General features: G+C 42.3%; 1 long non-coding RNA gene across 1 annotated transcript; it reads left to right on the forward strand.

The window, feature by feature from the left end:
- The first annotated feature begins 1192 nt into the window (after window positions 1-1192).
- LOC112580637 lies at window positions 1193-1737 on the forward strand. Its single transcript, XR_003104971.3, has 2 exons — window positions 1193-1334; window positions 1516-1737. It is a non-coding gene; the product is annotated as an uncharacterized LOC112580637 (long non-coding RNA).
- Window positions 1738-9752: the final 8015 nt, after the last annotated feature.

The following is a 9752-nucleotide window of genomic DNA, read 5'->3' on the forward strand; positions in this document are numbered from 1 at the left end:
AGGTCCCTGCGCCCCCTTGGGCGCTCTAAGAAAAAATAAAAGAATACCCCCTTCACTAACTCGCCAAAAGAGAGGAAGAGTCCTCCTTTGCAATGCCACTCGTTTAAAAAAAAAAAGAAAAAGAAAGACAGAAAGAAAAAGAAAAAGTTAACTGGGTGTAAACCTGTACTCCTATAGTATATTTATATATATACTTTTTATAAATACATAGATTAGCCCTCCCTTGATATATACTGTTTTGCTTAGAGGTGGCTTCTTATACGGGCGTTGCTAAGGTCGCATTTGTAAAAGAAGAAAAAGTTAGACTTGTCCAAGTGCTTGTAATTGACGGTGCATCTCCCTCGCGTTTGATCTCATTGATTCGCGCCGGTTCCCGGATCCATAACCCGCGTTTAAATAGCGTGGCAGCGGCGGAGCGTGTTACCACACAAGGCGTGCAGAGGCCGGGCTGGTATTTCCAGCGGGTGGGGGGGGGGGGTGGGGGTGGGGAGCAGTGGGGGCTGGGCTAGGGGAGTCTCTTATTAACATTCTTACATCAGGACTCCTCCTCCCCGCACCCCTACTCTTCCCACCCCTTCCCTGTCCCTCACTCCCACTCCTCGCCAGTCCTTTTGCCTTTTCCTTAAAGCCGCAATCGCTCATTTCTACAGCCGCGGAAGCCCCCACAAAGCTACACCGCCACCAGGGTCCCCGCCTCTCCCTGGCCCAGCACGCGGCAGCTCTGTCTCCAGCTCCGGGCTTTAAAGATGGAAATGTGTTTGAAAGTAAAGAAACGCGCGCAGACACACACACACACGCGCGCGCGCGCGCCTTGCAAAAAAAAAAAAAAACACAGGATTAAGGGAAAGGGATGGCCCCAGAAATTGGTGGTTTGGTTGACAAACAAACAAACAAACAAACACCCTAGGTCCCGTTTGCTCTCACCTCTCTCTCACTCCAGCCACAATCTCTCCAGACGCGCCAACTTGGGACGGGCTCTCGACCTTCGCGGTCCCCTGGCGCAAGGTCAGGAAACAGGGACCAAGGTCCCGGGGCAGACGGCTGGGTCGAGGGCCTGGAACGCCTAGCTGCTGGGCGTCCTCGGCCCCCTTCTTCCCCCGCTCCCCACCCTTGGCGGCCACCTCCCCGCGAGCCCCGCGTGCCCCGCGTGTTCGCGCCGGAGTCGCCGTGCCGCGCGGGATCCAGTGTCCCAGCGCACCCACATCTCCCGCGGCGCGCAGCGAGCAGAAAAGCGAAACTTGTTGCTTCCAAAGGGAAAAACAGTTCTTCTGAAGGTAGCAGAAAGCTTGAAAAGCATCTCCAAGGCGTCCTCTGGACTTTATGTACTAAGCCAGGTAACTAAATAAAGAGACCTTCTCCCTAAAGCTTCACCCCTGAGGGTCCCCCGGATGCAGGCGCGTCATCAGCGGCCATCCGTGCGCTCGGAAATCCCAACGCTTCTCCCCGGTGCTCCGGATCCTGCAATGCGGAGGAAGGACCTGCGGCCAAGACTCAGTCGCTTGTCACTTGTCACAGGCAGGCACAGCAGCGGGGGAAACGAGGATGGACACGGTCGTGGAGAAGTTGGTGGCCGGAGGAGCCTCCCCAGGGTCCGCCGAGCTGCGGGGCAGGTTCGAAGGGAACTTGACCCTTCGATCGTGGTAACGCGCCGAGGTCATTTGCAGTATGAACGTGCTATATTCGATTGGTGAATTCTGATATTTAAGTCCCACGAATTAAAATACATTAGAAAATGTTTTCAAAGGTCTTTCATTTGGGCGTCCGTGTCCACAAATTTCTATTCGTCTTAGACCAACGCCCTCTTTCGGCAGAAACTTGTAGCCGACTTGTATCCCCGATGCCATCATCCCGAGTTCGCTTTTTTGGTCTTTTTTTTTTTAGTTTTGTTGAAAGCCGAGGCCTCAAGGAGCAATCGCTCTCTTTTATGAGGATGAAAAAGGTAAATTGGGGCTTCCGGAGATGTTACAACTTCAGGCATCAGCGCTCATCAGCCTTATCAGCACCCTCCTTATCGCTCTTTCTGGCACCATAAATATAATGATGAGTAACGTTGCACCCTGCAGGGCTTTTAGATTTTGCACTTCGATCGCTGAATCTTCAAGTAGGATCTTCTAACTCCTGTGAAAACTTTCATTTATCTTATTAGAGCTGCTAACCGGTAATAAACGAGGCATCCGTATACAATTTAATTCCACAAAAAAACGTAGTTTTCACACACTGGAAATTAAGATTTAGAGCTTCACAGTGATTAAAAAAAAAAAATCCCCCCTGAACTCCTAGGAAGGAAAGAGAGAGAAAAAAGGCAGAAGGAACGGAGGGAAGGAGGGAGAGAGGGAAAGAGAGAGGCTAAATCCCGAATTCCAAGGGTCTTAATGGATTTCGAAACTGGTTGCCAGGAGACGTGGAGGAACCAGGGTTTGCTATTACTGCTCGCTCTGCTCTGTGTCTGGGGAACACTGGCCAATGGCGATTTGATGCTGAGCACGGTGTAGCGTAGCTTAGTCGGAAAGGCTGGGGTGACCCCGGGCAAGAACGCCTCTCCCCTTGCAGGCGCTGCCCATTCGCGCCAAGGGTCACGGGCAGGGCAGTGCCTTTACGGTGGAGTGAGTATCACAGCCTCTGAGTGGCCTTTGCATCAGAGTTCTCAGCTTCCAGTTTGTCATTCAAGAGCCCTGACAACCTAAGCCCTGTAAGGGAAGAGCCCCCAAACTAGGCAGCTGAACCAGAGAATCCGGTGCTCAAAACATCCCTTACATTTTTCCATTGAGCAGAAATTAAGATGTATTTATTGAGGTATAATTGACATATGACATTATATTAACCTCAGGGATGTAACGCAATTATTTGATACTTGTATATACTATGAAATCATCTCCACAACTCTAGTTGACATCGTCACCATATAGTTAGAAAACAAAAATTTTGTGTGATGAGAACTTTAATACCTGCTCTTCACAACTTTCAAGTATGTCATATAGCATTACTAGCTATAGTCACTATGCTGTACAGTACATTGCCATGACTTAATCATTTTATAGAAATTAGGATTTTTTTAAGTTTTTCAAATGAAAATAGGCACAAGATTATAGGAAGAACTGCCAAGTAATACAAGTATATGGACTTAACATTACCAGTTTATTCTCTTTCCATCAGACTTACCGGGGCAGCTGAGAGTGTGTGTGAGTATCATGAATATCATGGAGTTCTCCAATCTTATGGCTGGAAAAATTTTCAGTTCAGCTCAGTCCCTCAGTCGCGTCCTACTCTTTGCAACCCCATGAATCGCTGTACGCCAGGCCTCCCTGTCCATCACCAACTCCCGGAGTTCACTCAAACTCATGTCCATCGAGTCCATAATGCCATCCAGCCATCTCATCCTCTGTCGTCCCCTTCTCCTCCTGCCCCCAATCCCTCCCAGCATCAGTCTTTTCCAATGAGTCAACTCGTCGCATAAGGTGGCCAAAGTAATGGAGTTTCAGCTTTAGCATCAGCCCTTCCTGTGAACAGCCAGGACTGATATCCTTTAGAATGGACTGGTTGGATCTCCTTAGAAGTCACCTAACCTGAGACATTTTGCTCTCTACATGAGGAATCTAGGCCAAATAATATAAATGTCATACTTATATGCCTCTTCACCCCCTGGAAGATATTTTTTAATGGCACTGAATTAGAAATAAATATTTATTACACCATGTAAAAAAGGGTTGGGAACAAAGCTAAATGCCATTTAAGAGTAACACATTTTATATCAAAAATTTATTTTATATGTTGCTATTTTGAAAACTTGCAGCATAGTAAGAAAGATACTAATAGATTGTAGTCTAATTTTTGCAGCATCATGGTCATAAAGATGAATCAAACCATGTAGGTAGGAAAAAAGAAAAAAGGAGTAACTCATGCCTTGGACTCGATTTTTAAACATTATTCTCTTCAGTTCTGTAAAACACTGAAATGGGAGGCAGGAGTGGGAGGGAGAAGCACTTTTTTTAACATTCAAAAGATTACTAACCTTTTCACTGAATGCATTCTTTCTGACTACAATTCAAAATGAAAACAAAAGAAAGTTACAGGGAAATGCTGCAAAATAAAATTAGCCAAATGAAAAGCAATGTTAGCCCTAAATGTGATATTATAGAAACCAACACACTTTTAATAAGATTTAGATCTCTTGTCATCAATATCTATAAATCTTGTTTTTTAACTTTATTATTAAAATCAAGTGGCAAGTTTTCTATGAAGTATTCAGCTGTTTGTTTTCCATCTGTGAAATGAAATCATGTCTCTATGGCATTACTCTGCCAACAGGGAAAACAACATTCTATAGGGAACCTCAACCAGCCATTGTTTGAAATATACATGCCATCAGAACGAAGTTTTCTCCACCAGTTGTCACAGTCTGTACCATCTCCCTCAGAAGCCCGGCTGCAATTTCTAAAGTAAGGGACTTTCAAAATGACTCTCCTTTCCCTTGTTAAGCCAGCCCTGAAGTCATATTGAAGAATAATGCTATGAAGCCTGTAGCCCACAAAGAAAGTATCTTATGAGAACAGAATTGTTGAAAACACACTTCCCCCTAGAGGCAGAAAACATGAAAGAATATTACATGTAATTCAAGAACATTTCTGTAATTCAATGTGTGCTGAGATTTTGTTTTTAACATACAGTTGATTCTTTAGAGGGAGATATGGGAAGAAAATCAATAAATGGCCAAAAAATTAAATTGAAAACTTACCTCTAGGTTTTAGCTTTCCTTAGCAGAGACTTTGTTAATTGATCTCTTCCCTTCTTTTATACAAATCTACAGGTTTTTTTCCCAGCACTATAGTAATAGCAATTACATATATTTATTTAAATTTAAACTTATGATTTAATTTCATCAGAAAATGCAGTTAAGTGTGGTCTCGAAGGACCCTTTTGAAAATGCAGCTCCAGTAGATTTAGCTCCTTATGGCCAGATTTGTTTCTGTATTACAGTGTATTTGTAACTGTCCTCACTTTCCATCAACCGCAATCTCTCTTCATTTCTTTGGAAATCTTCTGAGATAGAATGACATTAGAAACACTTCTGAAAAATGTAGAACTCAAATGTGATTTAGTCTGAGTTTCTGGCATGAGGTTTTCTGGGATTGGCAAGCTACATCAAGAATTCTCACCATTGATTTATAGACCAGTTATTTAATATAAATCATGAGATTCACAAAGATAAGTGTATGTGCCTCAACTTCATCCATGCCAATTCTGACTCCATTTAATTGGTTTACATAGTTGTACATGGCGTTATGTCAAAAAGGACTTAAGAAGGCATGTAAAAATATGAAATGGGATTTTAGAGAATTTTCCTCAGGGCAAAGTGCATAGCCATTGCATCCTACTCTCTTTTTTTTTCTTAAGGTTTCACTGACTATTCCAAACTTCAGCAACAATCACTTCTCCCATCTGAGTTCCCACAGCATCCTTTAGGGTCGTGATCACATGCGATTTTATTTCCATTTACAAGGAGCCAGTCTGGGTGGGGATCCAGTTCTCAGGGCGATATCCTGTGGGAATAAAAGGCATTTAGAAGTCTTACAATGTGTCCCAAGGTTATCTCCTCACCTATCTGCCCTTTTGGAGAAGGCAATGGCACCCCACTCCAGTACTCTTGCCTGGAAAATCCCAAGGACAGAGGAGCCTGGTAGGCTGCAGTCCATGGGGTCGCTAAGAGTCAGACATGACTGAGCAACTTCACTTTCACTTTTCACTTTCATGCACTGGAGAAGGCAATGGCAACCCACTCCAGTGTTCTTGCCTACAGAATCCCAGGGACGGGGCAGCCTAGTGGGCTTCCGTCTATGGGGTCGCACAGAGTCGGACATAACTGCAGCGACTTAGCAGTAGCAGCAGCATCTGTCCTTTAGTTTCCCCTTTCCCTCAGTTTTCCCCTCCTAAAATGGAGATAATAATCTTGTCCTGGTGTTGTAGAAAAGCCAGAAAAATAAAAAAAAAAAGATGTGCAGTGCTTTGTATAAGTAGGAAATTAATAAATGGCAGCTGTTATTACATTCCCTTCAATGCCTGGTAAAGAGCACTATACCAAGTAAGTGTTTGAACGATGTTCCATAAATTCATCATGGAATGAATGAATGAATGAATTCAAAACCCAAAACCAAGATGGCTTATGCATACCTTGTTTGGAATTATCTATTGCCTGATCACAACAGACTTTACTTAACAATGCTCTGTAATAGTGGCTTCTTTGGAGGAACTCTTTTGGCAGATCACTTTGATGTTAGGTTTCCCTGGTGGCTCAAATGGTAAACAATCTGCCTGCAATGCAGGACACTCAGGTTCAATTCCTGGATCGGGAAGATCCCTTGGAGAAGGGAGTGGCCACCTACTGCAGTATTCCTTCCTGGAGAATTCCATGGACAGAGGAGCCTGGTAGGCTACAGTCCATGGGGTTGCAAAAAGTCAGATACGACTGAATGACTAACACTTGATGTTGGCCCTAGATTCCCAAACTGAGATATTTCCTGGTAAGCTTGAGACAGGAGTTTGTTCAGTGTTCTGTTCTCTACATAGTAGGGCAAAGAGAACAAGAGCTCTTATTTGCTACCCCACGGCTGCCCTTCACACGTTTTTTTTTTAATAGAATATTATTTATGTATTTATTGTTGTTTAGTTGCTAAATTATTTATTTTTGGATGTCCTGGATCTTTTTTAAATTTATTTTTTAACTGAAGGTAAATTGCCTTACAATGTTGTGTTGGTTTCTGCCATACAACAACATGAATCAGCCATAATTATGTATCATTATATATAATTATGTTCGGTCCCTCTTGAGCCTGCCTCCCCTCCCCCAACCCTACCCCTCTTGGTCATCACAGAGTGTCAGGCTGGGCTCCCACGCTATACAGCAACTTCCCACCAGCTATCTATTTTACACATGATAGTGTCTGCTGGTCAATGCTACTTTCTCCAGGAAACCCTCCTACACTGTTGGTGGGAATGTAAACTGATACAGCCATCGTGGAGAACAGTATGGAGATTCCTTAAAAATTAGGAATCAATCTACAATATTACCCAGCAATCCCACTACTGGCATATACCCTGAGAAAAACATAATTGAAAAAGGCATATGTACCCCAATGTTTGTAGAGCACTAGGACATGAAAGCAACCTAGATATCCATCGACAGATGAATGGATAAAGAAGATGTGGTACATATACACAATGGAATATTGCCTGCATGCATGCAAGCTCAATCATTCGGTCGTGGCTGACTCTTTGCGACCCCATGGATTGTAGCCCACCAAGTTCCTCTGTCTCAAATGGTAAAGAATTTACCTGCAATGCAGGAGATCATCTGCAAGGTAGGAGACTCAGGTTCAATCCTTGGGTTGGGAAGATCCCCTGGAGAAGAGAGCAGCTACCCACTCCAGTATTCTGGCCTGGAGAATTCCATGGACTGTATAATCCATAGGGTAGGACATGACTGAGCGACTTTCAGTGTGTCAAGGATGGTGGTGTTCTATAGCGTAAACCTATTGCATCAGACATTCACTTGTTTTTGTTCAAAGATATGATCTGACCCAAGTTATATTTAAATCTGTGTGATAGTCAATCATAATAGTCAAATGTGCAATGTTTAAGAGAAACATTATCAGGACAAAAATAGATCAAATTTCACCTTGTGGACATCTTATTACATTTTGTGAAGATCAAAAAATCGTATAAAACTAATTTTCTTGTTATTATTATGTCATGATATTGAACAGTTTGTACTCCAAATTAATCAGCACTGAAATGCTGGGCTGGAAGAAGCATAAGCTAGAATCAAGACTGCCGGGAGAAATATCAATAACCTCAGATATGCAGATGATACCACCCTTATGGCAGAAAGTGAAGAGGAACTAAAAAGCTTCTTGATGAAAGTGAAAGAGGAGAGTGAAAAAGTTGGCTTAAAGCTCAACATTCAGAAAACAAAGATCATAGCATCTGGTCCCATCACTTCATGGCAAATAGATGGGGAAACAGTGGCAGACTTTATTTTGGGGGGCTCCAAAATCACTGCAGATGGTGATTGCAGCCATGAAATTAAAAGACACTTACTCCTTAGAAGGAAAGTTATGACCAACCTAGATAGCATATTCAAAAGCAGAGACATTACTTTACCAACAAAGGTCCGTCTAGTCAAGGCTATGGTTTTTCCAGTAGTCATGTATGGATGTGAGAGTTCGACTGTGAAGAAAGCTGAGTGCCGAAGAACTGATGCTTTTGAACTGTGGTGTTGGAGAAGACTCTTGAGAGTCCCTTGGACTGCAAGGAGATCCAACCAGTCCATTCTAAAGGAGATCAGTCCTGGGATTCCTTTGGAAGGAATGATGCTAAAGCTGAAACTCCAGTACTTTGGCCACGTCATGCGAAGAGTTGACTCATTGGAAAAGAGTCTAATGCTGGGAGGGATTGGGGGCAGGAGGAGAAGGGGACGACAGAGGATGAGATGGCTGGATGGCATCACCGACTCAATGGACGTGAGTTTGAGTGAAATCCAGGAGTTGGTGATGGACAGGGAGGCCTGGCATGCTGCAATTCATGGGGCCGCAAAGAGTCAGACACGAATGAGCAACTGAACTGAACTGAACTGAACTGAATCCACTAGAATGTAAACTCCATGAGAGCTGGGATTGTTTTTTTCCTTAATCCTCCATGATGAAGTAAGCACTTGAAATTTCACTTTACCAGTAATAAACCCAAAGAATGCAAGTCTCCTATAAAACAGAATTTAAAAGAGAAATAATAAAGCAGTGAAAGGAAAAATGTAATTCAAAGAGAAATTAGCTCATATTTATATATTCATAGATACAACTTCTAAAATAAATTTTTAAACATTCAGATATCATCATGTTGTACTTATGATTGCGCAAGCAATATAAGAAGCCAAAGATCCTAAATACTAACTTCAAGAGATCTTCATACATTGATATACCAGCACCTCATCACTCATACCTAATTTTTATTTCCTTGCTAAGAGAAAAATGCAGTATCCTAAAAAATTTTTTAAATCATTATCTTTTATAACGCTATGAACAGTGATTAAAGATGATGAGGAAAATTTGTGTTACCATCATGTGCAATGTTCTGAGATATAGTTTTTTGTTTCTTTCCAGCAAGTACATTCCATGAGGTATTAAATCTTGGATAGCTGATGCATAAGACTAAAATAGAATAGTATGCCATGAGGAAAACATCAGGAAAATTCCTGACATTTGCCCTCTCGTATTTTTGGTGATCAGGTTGTGACATCAGATTTCGCCCTGACATTAGTGGAGAAAACTGTCTAATCAAGCTAATACTGTTACTTCAATTTTTGGTAACTCCTCCAGCATTAAATGCTCTTCTTTTCTCTTCATCCTTCTTACAAAAATATTCCCTTTTCAGTCTTTCTGTTCTTTTTCCCTTTACTAACTGCCTGGGGAAAATAGTAAGAGTTATTTTAATTCGAACCCTGTTGCTTTTGGAAGTCTGGAGGTAGAATATGGAAATGACTCTCCTCTTGGGTAATCTCTCATATTTGAGTGTATATAAATGTACAAATTGTCTCAAATTGCGAGTCATTCATGTTCTAGTGAATCACCTTGGGGTTTTTGTTTAACTTCATGTACACATTTTTTAATTAACCATATCCTCCATTCTTGGCACATTCATGATCAATCTGCAAGGTTCTTGTCTTATTTTAAGTTCTCCCTTCATTTCTTCCTTCACATTCCATA

Source organism: Bubalus bubalis, chromosome 19 (assembly GCF_019923935.1).
Source record: "Bubalus bubalis isolate 160015118507 breed Murrah chromosome 19, NDDB_SH_1, whole genome shotgun sequence".
Lineage (NCBI taxonomy): Eukaryota > Metazoa > Chordata > Mammalia > Artiodactyla > Bovidae > Bubalus > Bubalus bubalis.